Source organism: Lactuca virosa, chromosome 2 (genome assembly GCF_052849685.1).
Source record: "Lactuca virosa cultivar CGN04683 chromosome 2, Lactuca_virosa_CGN04683_v6, whole genome shotgun sequence".
NCBI lineage: Eukaryota > Viridiplantae > Streptophyta > Magnoliopsida > Asterales > Asteraceae > Lactuca > Lactuca virosa.
The window spans coordinates 152,884,699-152,908,329 of NC_136427.1; the positions used below are offsets into that span (position 1 = coordinate 152,884,699).

The window sequence follows — 23,631 nt, forward strand, 5'->3', positions numbered from 1 at the left end:
TGGGTAAAATGACCATTCTACCCCTGGCCCAGTATGATCCAAAACTAAGGCCAAATCCCAAAACAAAAGCCTGACACTATACTTTCCATAAATCCTTTAATGGCCCAATTTCCAAATTGGGCCCAAACCCAATAGTCTACAACTAAATATCAACCCCAAAACCTGATGGCCCAACAGGGCCCAAAACACAAAGTCCAAAACCATAAAATCCATAAAGGCCCATGAATGGCCCAATTTTCCAAATTGGGCCCACGCTCCTTATTGGGCCTTAACCTAAGATCCAATCCTTCAATTAGTCCAGAACACAACCACTCTGATGGTCCATTAGCGCCCAAGAATCTAGGCCCAAACAGATAGCCCCAACCCGAAGCCCAAAGTCCGAAATCCAACTTGGCTGAGTACGCAGGGCGTACTCAGCAGTACGTTGCGCGTACTCACATAATGGCTTGTACTCTGCGCATACTGGCTTGTACGCCCAGCGTACTACCCTCTAGTCTCACTTCTGTCATTAAGCACTTAATGCCTTAAGTCATAAGTCCAAGCCACAGATCTGAGTCCCGCATAATGTCTAAACCCATAAAGTCACTGACTTGGTGACTTTGCATGCCCCCAATAAGACCAAATAGCATTCTACTTTCATAGAAATGGCTCAAACTCCAACATAGATGATCTTCAACTGTAACGCCCGTAGATCCGGGCTAGTCAATTTAAAGACGATAAGCATCAAAAATGACTTTTTGATGGAAGTTTATTTAGAATGAATAATCTTAACCAAGTTGAGGTATATGTCACAAGGTTTCCGAAAATATAAAGAATGCCGAAATCCGAGTTATAACGGGGAAGTTATGACCTGTCGAAGTTTCGCGACGGAACCGACACGACGCTGAAGGACGTAAAATACGAATTTAAGATAGAGCGATATCTAGCCTTAGTAATCTAAACGAAAGTCGTAGAATACGTTAAACCAAGAGCATGCATAAAAAGAATGCCCAAATCTGACTTCGTATGAGGAAGTTATGATTTTTCTAAGTTTCAGCTTAGCAGTATGCAGTCCGAATACTCGAATTGAGATCGAGTGATATTTGGCCGAAACAATCTAAACGAGAATCGAAGATCTCGTCGTTAGTAGTCCAGCGGTAAAAAGACAGACGGAAACAGACGTCAGATGAAGAAGTTATGATTTTATAAACGAAGTTTTCCTGTCCCGGCCTACTAAAAATAATATAATAAAAATAAAGTCAAAATTAGCCGACGGAGGCTAAATGAAAGTTGTAGAGCGTAGTCTCACCTACGCATGGATATAAAGAACGTCGAAAACGGAGTTCGTATGAGGAAGATATGAATTTCGGAAGTTTTATAAATAATTAAAATATATATTTAATTAAGAATTCCGGATAATATCCGAAGGAGTCATTGATCTGATCCGAACTACGCCCAACGTAGTTGAGTACGCCCAGCGTACACCGAAGCGTGACCCGCCTCGCACTCGAGTGCTCCGATGACGCATGCAATGACGATTTCCGAAGCGTACGCCCCGCGTACTGAGCATTACGCCCAGCGTAATGCGAGGCTTCAGCCCCTATATAAAGGATGCGAGGGCAGCCGAGATCTTTTGCTCCATTCTTCATTTCTCTCTCATTTTTACCTCGTTTTTCGTGCCAGAATTATCCCGAAGCCCCGGTATCATTCCCGAGCCCCGAAGCAAGTCCCGAAGCCCCAAAGATCCCGAGAAGCAAAGTTTCCGAGCCGAGACTCTGCCCGCGTAAAGCCCGGTTTTGGAGAAAACGTCCCGGTTTTATCGGAAAATATTATTTTAAGAGACGAGGTGTTGTCCGATCATCGTGTTATCAAGTGAGTGTGTAGTTACTTTCTTCTACCGCATAGATATGAAGTATTTGCTATGAAATACGTGCTATGTGTTTATACGTTGTTTGTTTACTTGAGATGGTTGTTGAATAAATGTTTTATACAGGTTTTTAAATGATTTAAACTATATATATGTAATTTATATCTACAAATATGTTGGGTAGAACATGGGTAGATGAAATAGTTGGTGTGTGAGGAAAGATTAGTTTGAGGATGAGACGAAAGATGATATAGATCATGAGATGAGGGTGACAGGTGAAAAATGAGTGAAACCTTTACCCAAACGATGGCCCCCGTCATTCAGCAGAGTAGGGATGACAACCACGGACTATTCTAGACAGTCCTGTGGAACACTAGCAAGCTCGCAACTTGTAGGTGTTGTGGACTTGATGTTCATCGGTGTACTCTAAAAACCCTGGCAGCTATAGATTTAGTGCCTTATAATAAAATGATGGTAGCTATGGATTTAGTACAATATAAATGAACCTTGGTAGCTCTGTATGGATGAACCTTGGTAGCTATGGATTTAGTACCGTATAGATGAACATTGGTAGCTATGGATTTAGTATTGTATGGATGAACCTTGGTAGCTATGGATTTAGTACTGCGTAGATGAACCTCGGGCAGCAATGGACTTTGTGCCAATTCTTTAGGTCAATCCTTAGGAACGAACGAATGAATGATAGTGGATTCTTAAGGTAAGAACTTAAGAAATAAAGAAGATAATGGGGATGGGTAATTGGATTGTTTGTTTGATGATTAACTATAAAAATTATATTATTGTGGGCTGAAAATCCTATATGCTCACCAGGCTCCCAAGCCTGACCCACTCAGTTTTCTTTGCATTACAGGTAATGGCACAAGAGTATAAGTTGGTGGACTTGACGAGAGATTTTGGATTATAGGCCTATATGGTACTGTTTATGCTTTTGGTCTATCGGAACATGACATCCCGAGATTTTATTATTTAATGAAAAGTACATTCTCTTTGAGAAATGTTTTGATAAATTTTTATCAGATCTTATTTGGGAACAAATTCCGCAACCGTTTTCTTTAAAAGATTACTCTGATTTATAAAACAAAGCATAAACAAATCGGTCTTTCCTGGAATGAAATCAAGACCACTAGATCTCATACTTGGGACCAAAATGAACAAAAACTCACAAATGGTAGATCTAAGAGATGAATGATCAAGTTCAAAGCTTTATACCTTCATCAAGCTGAGAATGAGTCCCAAAAGCCAGATCCATAAGCTCCTCCTTGATTCCCATCTTTGCAACAAGTTCCATCTTCTTGAAAATGGGCCAAACATCCCAAAAATGGACTCCATAAGCTCAAAATGTCACCATGAATGATATATGACGATTTCTAGGGTTTAGAGGGTGGAGGCTGAAGATATTTGGGTTAGGTTATGAGATAAGGAGCTTAAATAGGGTCCAAGCCCCTAAAATACGGTTCTGATCTGACTGGCATACGCCCAGCGTAATTATGGTACGCCCAGCGTAATTATGGTACGCCCAGCGTACTCCGAAGAACATTCGCGACCATCCTGGTCAGTACGCCCAGCGTACTCCAAGGTACGCCCCGCGTACTGCCTTCTTCACTAGTACGCCCCGCGTACTCTTTGTGTACGCCCCGTGTACTCGGCTAGGCCTGAAAACCACGAAACTTCCGAAGGCCATAACTTCTTCGTTCTAAGCCCGATTCCGGCGATCCTTATATCCACGGAAAGGTAACGAGAAGCCCTACACTTCTTTTATCTCATACCTTTCTTAAAACCTTCCGAACAAAAATTCATTTTCCATAAAAGCCCGAACTGCTACTTTACCGAAATACCCCTAGGCTCCAAAACACGAACCGAACACCCGGATCACTTTCTAATACATCACCCGCACCCAAATGGGCCTAGATCTTACCTTCTCAAAAGCCATAATCCTTATAATGACCGACCTTCGGGCCACAGCCTCAGACTAGGAGTCATTCGGAACAGGACGTTACAAATTTTACGTTTATTATGGCCGGTTCAGAAGCATTAACAGATCCATATGCACCATTCTCATTTCCGCCACCAGATAAGTTTATGATTTTTTAAGTATTTTTACCTTAGTATGAAAATGGATTAATTTTTTTTTACAAGGAAAATATTATCTTTGTGATACCGCATATGCACACATTCGAGGATTTATGGCCCCGTATCGTAATGTGAGGAGGTTTAGAGATTTTCGTCAGAGACGTGCATTAACCAATACATAAAAATTTAACCATGCACATGCTAAACTTCGAAACATCACTGAGCGTGCTTTTGATGTCTTGCAAGCATGATTCCTTATATTGAAGAGAATGACATCGTTTCAAAGAAACATTGTCGTTACATTTTCACGCTTCATAATTTTATAAGGAAAGAAGGGCCGAGTGATGAGAATTTTGCACACTACGATGAACCCAATGTCTCTTTTCGAAATAACAATGTACCCGTTGATGATAATGAAATACGAGGTTCCAACACATGGTATTGCAGCAGACCGTGAATATATGCCTCAGTTCCGCAATGAAATTGCCGAGCAATTGATGCAAAATATATAATTAACTATTTTAAATAAAAATTTTAATTTAAGACTAAAATTGTTATTGTAACTCTAATTTGGTTGTATAAATTTTAGTTCAATGTTATAAGACTAGATTTATTAAAATTTTAGTGTTCAAAAACTATTTTATGTTTGTAAAATTAGTTTATTTAAATTTCATTTTATTTCAGCAACCTATAGACGTTAAAAAATAAACAAATTTCTTATTCGAGACTGCAGATGTTTCGTCCACCTTTTCTGCTGCAAAGGGTTGCAGATGTGGTCCGCAAATTACAAATGTTTTGGCTTCGAAAAAAACAAACACCTTAATTTTATTCTATGGAAAAAAAGAGGTGGCTATGTATTAGGAAAGGGAGAAGGGGATCAGTTTTAACGGGTTTATGACGCTTAAAGTCCATCTAAATCATGTAATAGCATTGACAAGGACTATTAATCAAATCGAAGACAATTATGATAAAACAAAGGATCATACACCCTTACATTTTCAAAGTTTTTACTCCACTTATATGTTTGTACGGTCAAGTAGGCAAATTTGTATGTTCGTACCAAATTATAAAGGACCAAAAAAGAAGGCACATGAAATCATACAATTATACACCCTATGTATGTATACCGTGATGACCCATTTGATGGGGATCTATTGGAAATCCACATGTCCATATCACTTTTGTGGAGACTATATTGTGCATATTTGTGCATGTTTACGCTCGTACGGTGAACGTAGAAAGTCTATGGGAGACAGCTTGTGACCCCTTTATGTTTGGTTTTTTTATTTTTATATTTGGTGACCGTACAAGAAATTAGGAGAGGCCGCAAGCCATTTCAAAAGTATGGCTTTAATACCAAACATGGCAAGTCCATAACCATGTAAGGTGTTTACAAAATTGTCTTAGTAGGGATCTATATGTATCTGCGACAGTACGAGTGCTCGTACCCCAATACGAGATTGTATGTCAGTACTTCGAGGACCATCCAAAGTGTTGTAAGGACACGTAATTATGAGTCTTGACGTGGACACCTCCTATTTTTATGCACAAAACTCATATTCTGTTGTAATCTCTTCTAATTTGTTTTTTTATTAAGTTGTGGGTATGATTCTTTTATTTTCTATATTGTGTGTAATATCACTTTGTAGATTTGGTGTACACTATTATGATCACTTATCACCTTTTCGTTTTAAAGAGAGATACAATGTGTGTAAGATTACTTAGTATCAAAACTAAAACATCTACATTAGATTATGTGTTTTCCTCGCCACGTTAGGAACGTTCAATTTCCCCGTGATTATTCACAACCCCTTTTAAAGGTTTTCATAATTTGGGGTGAAAACATGATTACTATATTGCAAATTCTTTATACAAATTTATTTATTCTTTAATTCTTATTGATATACATGTATGTATTCGTTATATGCTTGAGACGCTATAGTATGTTAAGTCCCCGAAATCACTACACAACATATTAACTCACATTCAAGTCGATGATCCTTATGGATAGCACTATTTAAGATCGACACCCTCGCTCACATTGCACTGTGAGTGCATATTACCGATTCATTTTCATGCTAACGATAGGACATGGTGCTTAGGAGCATTCAGGTCATTCATTAGGTTTGTTGTGAACTCAAGGCATAGACACTTGGGGCACGCATTTAAACTGTGTGTAAGAAAACAACCGCTTATTTACATCGTTTGTTATCAAACAAACTGATTTTTCTTTCTCTTCTTTTTTCTGAATACAAATTTTACATGTTCTGAAACCTATGAACTCACCAACTATTTCACTAGTTGACCTCTCTATTTTTACACGCTTTTCAGCAAACGGTCAGTAAAAGCGTAGAGACACCATCATAATTGTTGTATTTGCTTTTGATGTGATGAACAATTGTATTTTGAACTTTGATGTAAATTCGTGATGTAAACCTTAAATGTCTAAATGTTATGATTAGTGTTCTCTTATACCTTGTACATGAAACCTCGATCTGTTATACCTCATGAAACCTGAAATGTTAAGTCAAGTACAATATGGCTTATGCTAGACGGCCACCACAATTCATAATCTCCTTCTAAACACCTAAATTACATCAAATTCCTTGTTTCCAAGTTAATTCATAACAGTTTACTTAAAATGTATTAATATTAAGTGCTAGTGAGCTACAAGAAAGTAAATAGCATTATTCCTTAGGTCATTCCAACACTTACTTTAAAGAAAGTTATGATGCATCACTCAAGTCCATGCCATCCACAGTATCTCTTAGGCCTTCATATCAGATAAAAGAAAATCACACCATGTGAGAAGCTTAGCAAAAAAAATATTTACAAGACAAAGCTTCAAATGTTATCTAAAATTCCTTTACCAAATTATCCATCTTACGATTTTTTTTGGCTTTTTTGGCCCTCTATCTAATGTGTGTTTGTGTTTAGTTGTCCAAAGCAGCCGAGATGGCGTGATGAACCACTTGAAGATCATTTGTCAGTTCAATTGTCCCAAGATCATGGATATGTGCTCATTAATAGAATGCTTAGAAGTAGGAAGCAAATAGAGTATGATAATAATAACCACACTCTTTTCATTAACGTTCTTTTGTTCCTTTGGCATACATTATTATCCTATTAGAATATTTTGTACCTCCATCTTGTATGTCCAGTTTTTCACCATGTGTGTCTCATCCATTCATTAATCATAAATGCAAATTCTAAGCCAAAGTTGCAACAAAGAATGTGTGTATATCAACTATGCTTGACCTGTGTATGTTCCTTCTACACTCTACTCCTGTTTTCCTTGTTAAATATTTGAGTACCTATAAGTTGTGCTTTAAGTGCCAAATTTGCATCAAGTACCATAGAACAAAACTACCAAGATTTTATTCTTATTATATGTCAAAAGTTTAAAAAAAAATATCAATGTTTTCCTCCAGAAATATAATATTTGGTAAAAAAATTGTGGGCTTTGTAGCTAAGAAGCAAGTGTATCTTCATAGGACTCCATCAGCAAGCAAGGTGACAACCAGAGAGTAGGGAGCAACTCAAAGTTAAAGTTAAAGACAAAAAGGCACTAATAGCTGGTGGAGGGTGAAAGGAAGATAGAGGAACAATTACTTCGAGCTCATTACATTATGTTCCATCTACTCTTGTTAAAGCTTGATCAAATTGTAACAGGAAAAACAAGAATCCAACTAATATACTGAAATCATAACACAGTAAAAGAAAGTTTACTTGATTTGAAAAGCTAGGACCTGCGATTCCAGATTAGACAAGGGAAAAAAAGCTTGCGTCACTCGAATCCAAAGTCCCGGTGGCCATAGAATAAGTAGCTTGTTCTAATTCATAGCTTCATCCCAAGCATTCATATCGAACAACGATGCCACAATAACATACTTCATATAAACACATAGCTCAACACCATTAGCCACCGCTCATACGAATTGTGCCCTAATTGAACTGATTTCATGTGTTTTGTCGTAAAAGATAAGATATGTAGATATTGAAGGTGAAAAGTGGAATTATTTTTTATAACGATGGTAACCCTAATGCACTGTTTGGTAACGCAGCAAAAAGTTAGGATGAGTTATTTTCGAAGAAAATTGAAATGTGATTCGAAGAAAATATACATCGTTATGTTGTTTCATATTTGTTGATAAAATTATGATTTAACCACTTAAAATTATAACATATTAAAGAACAATGTTTTGGTATCATGATATGGCATGATTGAAGCCTTCGAGGACAATATTTATAATTTCTATCTTTGTTTAGAATTTGGGTTGTTATTGTTTAGTATGTACTTATAGTGGTTGGGTTAGGATTTTGTTTATTAAATGTTTAAAGTTAGAGTTATTCACAAAAAATATTATATTAGGACTTTCCGTATTATTACATAATTAATTTTTCGAACTTTAAGAAAAGGGAAATTGTAATGCGTGGTTCTGGTATGTATTTAACTTAATTATTTATTCATTTTGGAGGGCTACTCGACGAGTTGGTGGCCCTAACTCGTCGAGTAGAAGGCAGTGTATGTGTGGGTTTTAAGTGAACTACTCGACGAGTCGGAGTCTTGACTCGACGAGTAGGACAGCCTGGATGAAACCCTAATCTTTAGGGCTTGCACCCTATTTAAGAATCATATATGGCCTCCACCCCAGCCTCTATCACCTCCAAACCCTAATCTCGAAACCCTAATCAACCTTGAGTGATCTTGAGCTATTTTCTTGCCATTTTTGTGATTTAAAGCTAGAAGAAGGAAGAAAGTACTTGGAGCTGCAGAAGGAATGATGAATGTAACACCCATAAAAATCAAGTCAATTTAAAACTTTTTCAAAGATCCATAAACCATTAATTATTACAAAATATTTTCAAAATAGTTTAATATCAGAGTATCCCAGAAACCATAAGTCCAAAACACGAGGATGTGTACGGTCACGTCTTTGCCTTGCAGAGATATCTGAAGCACCTGAAACAATAAACTGAAACCGTAAGCACAAAGCTTAGTGAGTTCCCCCAAAATATCAACGCCATACAAATATAACCATATCATATAACAAATACAGAACAACATGCATAATGAGCCTTCAACCTGAATGGACCGCCTCGCAGGGCCTACAGCCTATCTGGACCGCTCCCGAACCTTCGGCATGACTGGACCGCCTCGCAGGGCCTACAGCCTATCCGGACCGCTCGCCAGGTATGTTGGCCTACAACACAAAGCAGGACCGTCTCAACCCAACCCCCAATCAAACAAACATGTGCACATAAATATCATACGCTAGCTCATATCATATAACAGTCAAACCGATCTAACAGATCACTAATCATAGCAACATCCCAATAACCAGGATACAGACCTAACCGGTCACTAACATAGCATCATCCTATAACCAGGACACCGACCTAACCAAGTCACTAAGCATAAGCATATCACCATCCTAACTACCAGGATGTAATCAATAAACATATCATGCCATAATCCGGATACAAATCCATAAAGGGCCGGCCTTGGTGCCTTAGACCCTATTGATATAGTGAGGATAACTCACCTGAAGCTGCAAAACACATAATAAAGCCACTGAAGTGGCTAAGATGGATTATCAGCTCTCTGAACACCTACAATCATAAAAGTAACCCTTACTTGACTCATATCTCAAATATTACTTATTAATACCTCATAATATACTTTTTATTTATTTCAATTATTGTTATAGCAATTTGTTTGTGGACATGTTTACCCATCTTATCCTTATTTTTGAAAGCTTAAAGTTTATTATTAAAGAAAATGTTCTTAGCTTTTTGGGATATAAAACACATGCTCTATTGATTAATAAGATAAAATATGTTTCTTAATATTGTCTTTATCAAAACATAAAATTCTTCTTTAATTAATTATGTTAGATTAGGTGTCTAAGCCCATAACTATAATTGTTATGTACTTGAATTGATAGTAGCAATGTCCTTTTGGGTTGCCTTCAAACCTGGCAATTGAATAAGATAATTGTTAGAGAGAGAAAAATGATTTATTAATTTATTGCTTGGTTAATAAATTAATAATCAAGATAAATGATTATTAATGTATTATGGATATAATATATTAATTAGAAATCATATTGTTTAATTAATATTTAATCAGAAATTAATTTGGAATTAATTTTGGGATTAAAGGAATTAATTGAAACTGTAGGGACTAAAGGTGACAATGTTCAAAAGTTGTGCATTGAGCTTTCTAGAACCTCCCTTAGAGGTGGGGAACGAAATCTAGAGTGTCCTAGGGTTTCCTTGGGCTCTAAGGGTGCCTTGGAAGCCTTAGGGAGGAAGTTAAGGGATTAGGGTTATCTAAGATACACCTGTCTTATCCTAAACCTTCCTTATCACCTATATAAACCCCTATAGGGTTGGATTTCGTCGAAGGCACTCCAAGAAAGGCTAAGGGCCGAAATTCTACTCTACTTCTCTCTCTCCATAGTAATCCTTGGTTGCTAGGTTTGTTTGTGAGCCATTAGAGGCGCGACACTTGTGACGCTTGTTACCAAAGTTCAAGATCTTCAAGGATTTGATTGTTATTACAATATAACAATCAAGGTATGTATCCTAACCCTAATTATATGTTAATTTCGAAAATTACATGTGCCTCCTAGGGTTTCTAGTTTTTGTGTTCAATGCTTGTATGTCTAATAGTGAAAGCATAGATCCTCAAATTAGGGTTGCATGCACACATAGGATTGTTTGTTATGTACAAAACCCATCAGTGGTATCAGAGCGTATGGTTTTTGTTTTCAATTAGATTTGGTACAATTGATTGAACTAGACAAAATTAGGGTTTATGGCTATTAGACCCTAAGGCCTTTAAATTTTCGCAAATTAGGGTTTAAGAACCCTATTTTTCGAAAATCCCTAAGGGTTTTCAAACCCTTTCCTTTGGCTACCTTGGAGTCGAAATCTAGGGTTTCCTAACCCTAGGGTTTTTTATTTTTAGGCAAGTTTGAAAGCCTTGCCTTCCACTCCAAGTAGAAGATTTCGAAATCTAAGGAATCTGTTAGTAGGTTGTTATTTTTGGTACTTATCTTGTTAATTGTTTAATTGGATAATTAAAGATATCTCTGCCTAAATTTCAAAATCCATGGATATAGGATTAAATTAAGTTAATATATTTAATTTAAATTGGTAATCCTTATTTGATTTAATAATTTAATTAATTGTTTAATTTTTGAATAATTATTAAATCAAAATAGTTCAAATTACACCCTTATGGTTTTATTAAGTTAATTAAAAGAGAAAATTAAAAGAGAAAATTAATAAAACCACCTAGTATTTTAAAAAGTGTAAAATACACCCTTATACTATATATATATATATATATATATATATATATATATATATATATATATATATATATATATAATTAAAAGTCCAATATTATATATGTATGAGTAAAGAGTCAGTCTTACCATTAGTAGGCCTCATTCACGAAGCTGGTCTCTAAGGGGTGTTTAAGGAAATTGCCTATAAAATGGCGATTGAATGGGTATCCACTCTTACCCACCGCACTCTTGACTAGTGGAGGGTCGTTAGCCGAACGGGTAGGATAGGACACAACCTTCCATCATAAGTATAATGAATACAAAGTAACTAAATGCTTTTATAAATTCTCAAATCTTAGTTACTTTAGGCATAATGTGAAATTGTATGTTAATCCATGGAATTACACTTTGTACCCTTGCCGAGACAATTAGTGGAGCGTGTGTGGTTAACCGGCACACTAAGTTGGGATTGGCATTGGTAGTGAAGGGTGATTCGATGTCTGTTATAGATCAATGGAGCGGGTGTGGTTAACCGGCACATTGATTAGGTGATGATGACGTTGAGTGCACCACGTACATTCGCATGGTTATTCACACCTTATTTGTGATCCTCGGCATCCCAGTCACAAATGAAGGGCATAATCGAGATTAAACATGCCATTGAAAAGTTCAATGAATCTCAAAAGATCTAGGAGTTTCAATTCATTTAAAACTTAAACTTCTTTTCGTTGTTCATGGTGGAAATTGGTAAATCGTCATTTACCTACCTTCAAATGTTCTGCAACTGGATTACGGCATCCCTCTTCCAAGTTGTAGAACATGGTGTTGGGTCCTAGCCTTGATATTTCATTTGGGTGTTATATCAAGGACTCTTATCAACTAACTTGAATTTTCTCCTTTTGTCGATGTCTAGTTCTGACAACCATGGCCTTCCAGAATCCTTTGGAAAAATCTTTCCACCTGAAGATGATATTCTACGATTGGATCGTGGAAATGGAAATCATGCTTCACTTCCTCCACCTCCTCCAATTATTCTCCCTAACCCACGTGTTCGAAGACTTGAAAAGTTAAAGTTCACTCAAGCCCTTTTGGCAAGTAAACACGAAGATGGGAAACTTGTGTGTGCACACGTCTTAGAGATGAAGTCACACATTAACAGGTTAAGGATGTTGGGTGTCGATATTTCAGGTAAGTTGGCTGTTGACTGGGTTCTTCAGTCACTTCCTGACTCATATAGTAAGTTCGTAAGAGAGTACTATATGATGGATCACGACGTGACCCTCATTGATTTGACATACTTGCTTGTTGCTGCTGAATCAACGATGATTTGGCGCACTGGTCAAGCAAATTTGACCTGTCAATCAAACTCCCAAACTTCAATGGACACTGGCAACATTGGAAGTCCAGAAAAGTATGAGATTGTTCCATGTGATGTTCTAAAAGAGTCCATTTCCTTTTATTGCCAATAGAAGGGGCATTGGAGACGAAGCTGCTCTGACTACCTGAGAGATCTAAGAGATGGGAGAGTCAAGACGTATGGCTCTACTTCAGGTAAAATCCACTAACTAACTCTATAATTTCCTATTTTTTGATTCTTAATACATGATGTGATAAGATTGCATTTTGATGTTTTGTAGGATCGAAGAAAAGAGAGGAAGCTTCAAGGAAGAAGTAAGTTGAATCTGATCATGAAGAAATGGATTTCGATCGCATGGATTCGAAGATCGGATTTTTGAGCTACTACTTTAGAGTTATGATAGATTGGTAAAGAATATTTACACAATTTTTATTTGTAATCGCATTGTAAGGACAAGATTTTTCCGCAATAAAATAAATTTTGATTTTATCTTATTTATGTTTCCTTGCAATGGTTTTCGTGAAAATTGGTGTTTGAATGTTTCTTGTTAGCAATATTGTGAATGGATTTGATTCTTAATTATGTTATTTGTGGTAAGTGTCTAAAGTTTACCAAATAGAGAATGTTTCTCATCACCCAAGTTTCAATTGGACAGAAACTTGAAATCATACAACTTGTGTTGTGTGAAGAATGAGGACCTTTGTATTTGGCAAAATTGAGACTAATTCCTTGACCAAGAGTCAAGTGAAGGACTAGGAGATTAGGTACACTTGGTTGTGCGCTGGTCAAGTCCACCACAAAGAACAATAGAATTATTCGTCATGATTTACTATAGTTTAGTAAATATGGTTATACTTATAAGATTAAGTGTAATTCTGAGTTGTTGAAAAAGTTTCAATGAATGGCAGAACGAATAAGAAGAATCGATTAGGCAGAAAGATAAAAGTTTCTCCAATCTGAAAAGATGGGAGAGTACTTGAGTATCATGTTTTATGAGCATCTTAATGATTGTGAAACCATATCACAATTATTCCTCCAAGTAAATCTTAGTGCACTAATATGGTTAAGAAGAAGAACCGGAATTGTTGAAATGGTTAAGTCAAAAGGTGAATCATACTTCATTCAAATATCGAGTCTTAGAGTCATACTCCAAGATTGTAACTTGAGTGACATATCTTAAGAAGGTTTATAACACTTATCAAATGTGGAGTTTGAAAAAGTTTTCTTATTCCTGCACATTTGAAATTGGTAAGTTGTGATGTCTTGTAAAAGACAAAGACCAACTAGGACCAATTGTGTGAAGTGTTAAACTTGATTAAAAGCTACACTAACTCTTGAATATATGCTTGTCAATGAATGTTTCTTGATAAGAGAACCTTATATGTCAAGGAGTCAGTGGGAGTCTTAATGGTATTGAATAGTTTCAGGAACAAATCAAGAATAAACCTAGTTGATCATCACTAGCACACGACTTGAGGTTTATAACCTATCGTGGTTGACATAATCTTATTTCCTTTCCATTCCAATTGAGTTAGTTATGCATTTGAGTTCTATGAGTTCTCATTTGAATGCATAAAAGCAAAGCACCTTGATCAATGGAAAGTACATTGATTTGAATAGGTGAGCTGCTTATCAACTTGGAAGACATGGTGGGCACTCGTGCTACCATGAGGCAAGAAATTGAGATTCAACGAGTTCAGTCAATATGAGTTTGATTTTGTCATAAATCTTGTCTTACGATTATGGTTATGGCAAATTCACATGGATAGGAACGCATACACCATAAAATCTAAGTGTCATAAGGTTTCTCTCAAATTCATGAAAATGATTGTGAGGAAACGCTTTCACTAAGAAAGAATTTAAGGAGATAGAAGTTGTGTAAATTGCATGCTCAAATTCGATTATGATTACGGCATCCCTCTTCATAGTTCGAATTGTGAGATTTGGCAATTGGTTTGAACAATTAAGACTTATTGCTATAAGTTTTGAAATTGTTTAGACACACATGTGAGCTTTCTAAAAGGTGTATGAGCTTAGATAAAAGCTTATCGAAGCATCTCGTATCAGAAATATGAACTTCGGTAAGAAAGTCAATAAGTATTAATTTCTAGAAGTCCAACTGATTTCTGAATACATGTCAAAGCTAGTGGGAGCATAAGTGTTATGCTGGTAAGAAGATAATTATCATGTTAGTGGGAGCATGATTATTATGATTTGCGAGTTAACAATACTAATTATAGAAAACAAGAATTTCAATTTGCAAAGTTGCAAGGGATGAAGAGTTGCTTTGCTATAATTAAGGGAGAGAATATTATCAAGATCAACTCCATGATCTATCTATCTTCTTGCTTTCCGGGGTGACCATTCCCGGACAAAGAAGTGCTAGGTCTTCAAACCTAGAAGTGTAGGCAGCAATGTCAGATTCCTTCATCCTTAGGTTCCAGAGTTCGTGCTCTAGTTTCTGCATTTCGCCTCTTGGGCAATACTCAGCTAGCATGAGTTCCTTTAAACTTTCCCAACCCATAGAATTTGCCACTGGCAGGGTTAGGGATTTGACCCGACCATTCCACCAGGTCAGTGCCCTGTTAGCGAAAGTGCAAGCGGCGAATTTTACTTTGTTGGCTTCAGAACAGGAACAGATTTCAAAAATGGACTCGATCTTTTCAAACCATTGAGTAAGGGCAATGACACCTCCTTTGCCGTCGAAAGATGTGGGTTTTGCATTCATGAAGTCCTTATAGGAGCACTCCTTTTGGTGTCCCTGACCACCTTCATGATTTTGGGGATGAGTACCACTTCCTTGCCCACCAGATCTGCCGGGATTGATCTGTGACATCGCGGCAGCCACAGCAGCAGTAACAGCTGCCTGGAACATAACGGGATCGAACTGAGGGGGCGGTGGTGGTAGTGGAGTATCGTCGTTTCTTCTGATGGGTCTTTTTCGGGGAGGCATCTTGTTCTAGAAACAATCAGGAAGAAGAGGATGGTAAGTCCTCAAGATATATGAAACAAAATATATCTCATCCTGATAATAAAGTGTTCTACCAAGCGATAAGCAAAGAAAGGTTACTAATGCAAGTAAGTTATCGCTAAGAAACGAATAGGTAGCAACACTAGGAATGAATTTCTACAATGTATTCGGCTCTGGCTAAAATACTCCTACAATATTTTAAGTTGCATGTTTTGTTCTTTTGATACCTTGTTGAATGGATACTAGGTGAGTTTTAGGCCTGTTGCAACACTACAGTCACTCCCAAGCACATGTTGGTCATGTCTCGAATAAATATAATTGATCAGGCTATATTGACCCTAGACATGATTACATAACTGCCCAGGTTTAACCACAGTGTTCAACATCCAAAATACTTTTGTTTTGTTCTACTCATGATATTGTTTCTGGTATGTATGTATACTTGTATACTTTTCGTAAAAATACTTACATTTTCAAAAGTATACTTTTAGTTCAGAGCACTTCGGCCCCTTGGAGTTTATAGTTGTATACCATGTAAGGTTCGGTATACTTAGTTCACTATAAACAATAGCTCTGATACCAATCTGTCACACCCCCGAAACCGATGGCGGAAACGTTCCGGGGCGGAGAACGTCATGCGTAGTATCACAACAGTTGTATCATAGTATGCGAAGTAAACACAACCATTACATTATAATAAGAATATTTACATTGTTTGAAAGCATGGTTTATACATAACAGTATATAACAAAAGTAAAAGACGTGATTCCAAAATGCTCCGCCTTCTCCAAAAGTTGACAAGAGTACCTGTCTATTGTTGCCCTGAGAATACAAGCAGTTTTAAAATATCAGCATAAAGCTGGTGAGTTCATAAGCGTTTAGTTCTGGTGAAAGAAATGTTTCTTTGATCCTTTGAAAAGTATTTCCCAAGAAAATTCTATATTTTCTTATGAAAGATGTTTGATTATCCATTCGTTATTTGTTTAACAGCCTGTTTATGTAAGGTTGAGTTATCTCAGGAAAATCCTATATTTTCCTTAAAAGTTGATAGTTGGTTAACTGTTCTGGAATGAGGTGTACAAGTATCTACCATACTTGTATCGTTAGATGTAGTTTCCTTGAAAAACCTTGTTTGCTCTCTGTGAGGTGTATTAGTCTTATTACATAAATAAAACTAATAAAATAGGTAGTGAACTAAATCCTAAGGGTATTACTAATGTCCTCTAGTAATCAAATCGGTTATTACTTTGAGGTTAGTTCACTTGTTTCATTATTACAAAAGTAAATTTTCGCTATCTAGGTTGTGACTTTTATAACCGTACTTAGACTGGATATGGCACGTAACGGGGGCCAGTATCTTTTTATGACTTTGTCACCCCTGAACCCAACGGTCCCGCTGTAGCTAGCAGCGAAGGTGCGAGATAGTCAGTCCCATATAGATCTATACACAATAGTCACGCTCTCCCTCCAAGAGATTCTGGTTACAAGGGTAGTCCTACACTCGCGAATCCGGTGGAGTGTTACCAAGGACGTGTCTCAAAACTTAGCCTAACAAATTTACAAGTAATAACACTGAAAATCCTGTTTATGTTTTGTATGAATCCTTTGCAAAATATCGCATTTTATGACAAGATTCACAAGTTCCTTGCTTTAGTTTTGAAAACTGTTTCTACGAGTTGATTTCTTAATCGTTTGGTAAAACTGTTTTCTGTGTTAAAAGCATACTGAACATATAATTATTTTAAATAAAATAATATACTTGAGCACAAGTTTCCTTGTACTTTTGCTTGTATTCTCCCCCTGAAAACATGAAAAACTCGAAAAAAGTGTAGGGGTATGAACTCACAGTTTGATGTGGGATTCGGGTGTAAGTTGTTAGGAATTGCTGAGTGTCAAATAAAGCCTCGGGCACAAACGGATCCTATATAGCATGTAAAAGTACATATATGCATTAGGTGAGGGCTTAACACTATTTGTTATGGAAGGAAATCATTCTAGGGACTAGGAAACACTTAAAACTAAGTGTTAGAATCACATATGATTTGAAAATGGGGAGTTTGCGGTCGTAAAAAGAGTGTACGGTCCATGGGTTTACGACCGTAAACTCTTGGCGAAAAGTGCGATTTTTGGTGTTTCAAGGTCCTTTCTAGCCTTCTGGAAGTGTTCTAGGCTTAGTTTCTAGGCTTAGGAGGGTGTTGTGGCAACTTTGCACCACTTAAATAGAGTTTACGGTCAAGGGAGATTGCCTTGACCGTAAACACCCTTCTGGTCACGATTTCTATATGTTTAACAAGTGATTCTTGTATCCAACAAGCTAAGGGTAGAGTACTTACGTAATGGAAGCTTGAAAGGGTGGTTAGAGTCCAAAAACACTAGTGTGTGTTCTTGGTGTTCTTGGTGAGAGAGAAAATCTAGAAAAAGATGAGATTCATGAGATAGGAGCATGGATTTACCACTAGGAGTGAGATAGAAACACAATCAAGGTGAAGAATCACTTACATTCTTGAGGATCTTTGAGCAAAATCGAAGTTTGTAGAAAGAGAGAGAGAGTAGAGAGAGAAAGTTTCTGGAGTGTGTAAAGTGAGAAATGAAGGTCACTCATCCCTTATATAGGGGTGAGTTTACGGCCAAGGGGTGGGGTGGAGGGTTTACGGCCGTGAACAGTGTTTACGGTCGTAAACTGAGTTTGCGGCCGTAAACTCCTCTTGAAGGGTTGTTTGGCCCGAATGTTATGTTTTGACTTAAAAAACCTCGTTTTCGAATACGGAACTCGATCGAACTGAGTTTTGAATATTCCGTTAGACCAAAAATAATACTAATGTGAACGGAAATAAATCCGAATTGATTTATTTAAACGTAAAGTCCTTCCTAAACTATCAAATTTGACGGAATTAAATAAAAACCCAAATTTGATTAACGGAAATTGAGTAAGGATAACGGAAAAAGTTTCGGGTTGTCACAAGTATCACGTCTTTATGTGAGACATTATGAATCGTGTCCCATACGCTTCGGGTATAGGATCGATTGCATATGCTATAATATTTGACCGTTCTAAAATTTTCCAAATGCCTAGAGCATTAAGAGGGAAAAGGGACTAGAACCGAATTTGACTAAAATGATTAAACAACTGTCAAAGAACGATCTAAGATTTCCTAAGGATTTGTCACTTGTGAGTAGTTGGAAGTATAGTATTGGATGGACCATATCGACATTATTATGAATAGATAAGATTCTATTTAGAATGAGTTGTCATATAGCAAATATAGAATGTTTCCATAAATGGGAGTTGGATATTAAGAATCTATGTCGAGATTAGGAACTTTTATGCAAGAAGGATGTTCAAAGGAATGTACTTTGAATATGAGACTTCACGTCTATGGAATTGTCTTGAAACAATCTCCGATAGAGAACTTTGTAATTTTATTGGCTGAGCCTTGGTGACTTTTATGTTGTGACATTACGAAAGGATCGTTGCATAAAATGTTAGAATCTAACATATTCTAATAGTGGCAAGAATTTTATATTCTTACACTAACAATGAGTTTTGGGGATCGTAAAATGAGTTTCATTGGAAATATTTTCCAATTGATCTATTTCACAAAGAAATGATCATAAGTAAACATAGTGTGCATGCTTGGTGCATGGGACAACTGTTGTTATAATTCAAGTGTCAAGTTGATTATCTGAAACAGTATACAATGAATAATGAGTAATCAATATGGTGACTAGCTAAAAGGTGTTTTATTTATACTCAAAAGTTTTGTGGTCATATAGGATTAAGTATTATTATTGTGTTTCACTTTGCATGTTTTGACTTCCAGAATAACTAGGTTATTCAAACATCCACAGTCGCTCATACATTGAGAGTAGGTATGAAGCAAGACTGTCATGAGTCCGTCTGTAGACTGTCTAAAGTGTTTAGACATAGCAAAAGTTTGTTGCAGAGTTCATGAGTGCTTTAATAAGATTAGAGTATTGGATTAAACCCGCGCTCACTTGAATCACTTCATGGATTTTATCACGAGTGATTGTGAAAAGATAATATCTTATATTCTTGAAACAAGGAGATATGAGTTACAGTTTGCAAATCGGTTGCACATTGATAATACGTAAACGCACCAGTAACTTGGTGTTATAAAACGTATTGTTGTGTGTGATTCGATGAGTAAATAGAGCAAGCATGAGTCGATGTTTATCCATTCCTTTTACCCTAAGGGGATAAAAGCGATATTTTTGGGCCCCTCGATGATTTAGTTATGACACCCAAAGCGCTTGGCCAAGCCTGGACTGATTTGATCTGTTCAATTAGTCAGTCATCATAAATCGGAAATCGGGAAACAACACATGAACAGATAGAATTATTGAAATCCATGTATCAGTTCATACGATATCTTGAGAATGGAGGAATATATGATCTCTTATCTAAAGACACGTCATTGACTAGGTCAGAGTTCGACATCGGCTTTTGGTAGCTAAAATTTGTTTGTCAATTTTTGAAGTTATATTTGCAATTATAGTTATTAGACTTATCCAAGTGGGAGCCTGTTAGATTAGGTGTCTAAGCCGATAACTATAATTGTTATGTACTTGAATTGATAGTAGCAATGTCCTTTTGGGTTGCCTTCAAACCTGGCAATTGAATAAGATAATTGTTAGAGAGAGAAAAATGATTTATTAATTTATTGCTTGGTTAATAAATTAATAATCAAGATAAATGATTATTAATGTATTATGGATATAATATATTAATTAGAAATCATATTGTTTAATTAATATTTAATCAGAAATTAATTTGGAATTAATTTTGGGATTAAAGGAATTAATTGAAACTGTAGGGACTAAAGGTGACAATGTTCAAAAGTTGTGCATTGAGCTTTCTAGAACCTCCCTTAGAGGTGGGGAACGAAATCTAGAGTGTCTTAGGGTTTCCTTGGGCTCTAAGGGTGCCTTGGAAGCCTTCGGGAGAAAGTTAAGGGATTAGAGTTATCTAAGATACACCTGTCTTATCCTAAACCTTCCTTATCACCTATATAAACCCCTATAGGGTTGGATTTCGTCGAAGGCACTCCAAGAAAGGATAAAGGCCGAAATTCTACTCTACTTCTCTCTCTCCATAGTAATCCTTGGTTGCTAGGTTTGTTTGTGAGCCATTAGAGGCGCGACACTTGTGGCGCTTGCTACCAAAGTTCAAGATCTTCAAGGATTTGATTGTTATTACAATATAACAATCAAGATATGTATCCTAACCCTAATTATATGTTAATTTCGAAAATTACATGTGCCTCCTAGGGTTTCTAGTTTTTGTGTTCAATGCTTGTATGTCTAATAGTGAAAACATAGATCCTCAAATTAGGGTTGCATGCACACATAGGATTGTTTGTTATGTACAAAACCCATCAAATTCGACTTAATAGTTTAAGCCTTAAACCCATATCAATTTTTAATTCAAAGCTAACAATTATTTGAAGCCCAAAATCATTTAAAACCATTAATATTAACACTAATTTGTTGCTTGTATTTGATCCAATCGTCAAGTGATTCTATCCTTAATTTTAATTAATAGGTCTTAGCCTGATTAAAAAAATCCAATTAAAAGTATCCATCGTCTATTTAAAGTTCGCTCATCAATTTGTCCTAATGAATTAGTTAAACTTAGCAAAATGATTATTTTGTATGATACGTCGCTAGGCTAGGTTTTATAATTGTCTATTGGCTCTTTTATTAATTTAATTCCGTTTATAAAATATATCTCAAATTCTATTTTCGTAAAATCAGTTAAATGGTATATTATCTTAGATTTCCTAATTTATTTATTAATCACAACATAATTAATATTGATAACTAGATGTAAATTTTAAATAAACTAAATGTTACGGGTTGTACCTCATCAGTCCAATATTTATTATTTCATATGACTTTTTCATTAGCCCATTAGTAATACTTGGGTCTTATCCAAGCTTGGCCCAATCAATCTCATTGACCTAACAGCAATCAAAATGCAATGGTACCTGTGAACATCACGGCGGCGTTCCAATTCCGGTAACCGACTCCACTGCCATCTTCTCCTTCTACAATGACGATATGCCATCATCTCTTTCTCTTGCTCTGGCCCATGCTAGAAGCACCCAAGGACAATCACCAGAGACCCATAGTTTCTTACCAGAACACACAGATACGCATGGAGAAAGCCAAATCATAAGCACATCCATCTTCTCTTTTGTTGGAACTAAAGACTGTTATCACCAATTCGATCTCGTCATCAACCTTTCTACCAAGATTTTCTTCCTGGTTACCAAGAATCGTTGCTAGACTCGTTGAACCTACTCCCTCTCCATCCAGATCTGCTAGAGTTGCTTCACCGGAGACATATCACAACAATCACAGTTACGACCTGGGGCTTCTTCACAAGGAAAACACATAATCCACTTACATCACTACCCTTCTAGAACTACCTGATGGCCATGCGTGAAGCTAAGGACTCACCTAGCATAACTTCATGTTCATTTGCCGGCGTACCATCTCGCCGGAAAACACCCACCATCGACTTTCTACAATCTCTCTTCTCTTCTCCGATCTCTCACAATATATCTGTCTCTTTTCACTCATACGGCGCCTCCAAGAAAGATATAAGCCTAATCTATAAATGGGTACACATAAATATATATAGCCGAGAGTTGGTTTTGTAGCAAGAACCAATCAACCAATCATCTTTCATCCATATCTCAATAAATTTGAGAAAAAGATAATCAAATACAATTTGTCGTAAGAGTTGTGTGATGAAAAATCCAAAGTTACAATAATAGTCCTTGATACTTCTCCTCTTGTTTTCCATGCAACCCAAGTCCAGATTCCTTCCATAAATGGTTTTCAAGTTTTTCACTTTACTCCCCCTAAGTTCACGCCATTATATTTCACATTCGCTTTTTATTAAATTTCACTTATTTAGTTCTTTTGACACCTAATACCCTTAAATTACTTTAAATAAGAATTAAACACTTATATTTCATTTAAATATCAATTAAAATCTTATTATTTTAGTTGTCATATTAATATAATTTTTTTATTAAACTAACTTCATAAAATATGTTAACAAGAATAGGACGTTCCAATGAAGATCCAGAGCTTAGGACTCATTTCGTTCTTGATAGAGGTATAAAGCTTATATATTGGCTTCTATTCACTTAGATCTTCTTTTGAGCTTGTGTATTGTCAGTTTTGGGCCATTTCTAAGGTTATTTCTGAAATTTGAACTCTTGGGGATGTAAGGACTTCAAATCTGGGCACTCTTGAGCTTTAGAAGCTCAAAGTTGCCACCTTTATTCAGCCATGGGCCTATTCCATGACTTAGACCTCCATTTTAGCTTGTGGTGGGTGTTTTAGCTTCATAACACCATGCATGCACGTAAAGTTAGCAACTTTACGTGTAATGCTAGTCTAAGGAGTCCAGATCTGTGAGTTGGAGGTATTGGAATTGATTAGAATCGATTGTATGGATTTGACATATGGGGGACTCGACGAGTTGTTCTTGTGACTCGGTGAGTCGGGTCGTGGACCCCTAACCCTTTTCTGGTTTTGAGTGTAATTGTTGAGTCTAGGAGATGACTCAGTGAGTTGGACAAGATTAGGACTCGGAAACTGAAGAACTCGACGAGTTAAAGTCGTTGTGTCCCGATTTTATGACAGGAAGAACTCGACGAGTCTGGGAAGGGACTCAACGAGTTGACTCAGTTGACCACAAGTCTGAGTAGTACATGAACTCGCCGAGTTGGGAGATAATTCGACGAGTTGGAGTTGACTGGGAGTTGACATTGACTTTGACTTTGACCAGGTTGTTGACTTTAACCAAGGGTAAAATGGTCATTTTACCCTGAGAAGGGTTATCAGATTTTTGACTAAGTATTATTGTGATATTGATAGTCGGGGAGTCGTTGGAGCAGTTATCAGATATTCCTCACCGCGATTTTTTGCAGACAGCTTTGCAAGGTGAGTTTTCTCCTGTAGGAACGAGTCTAAGGCACCAAGGCCGGCCCGTTTAGACAGTAGTAGTTTTGGACCACGGTCCGAT

General features: G+C 36.7%; 1 long non-coding RNA gene across 3 annotated transcripts; it reads right to left on the reverse strand.

Annotated features, from left to right (window-relative positions):
• Window positions 1-8,728: 8,728 nt before the first annotated feature.
• LOC145159628 (uncharacterized) lies at window positions 8,729-22,270 on the reverse strand. 3 transcript variants are annotated; one of them, XR_013737812.1, is made up of 5 exons: window positions 21,575-22,270; window positions 17,900-20,195; window positions 11,386-17,487; window positions 9,024-9,141; window positions 8,729-8,900 (listed from the first exon to the last, which is right to left on the reverse strand). It is a non-coding gene; the product is annotated as an uncharacterized LOC145159628 (long non-coding RNA). The 3 variants fall into 3 exon arrangements; XR_013737811.1 differs by having other exon boundaries at window positions 11,386-19,863; XR_013737810.1 differs by having other exon boundaries at window positions 11,386-20,195.
• Between the last annotated feature and the right edge of the window lie 1,361 nt (window positions 22,271-23,631).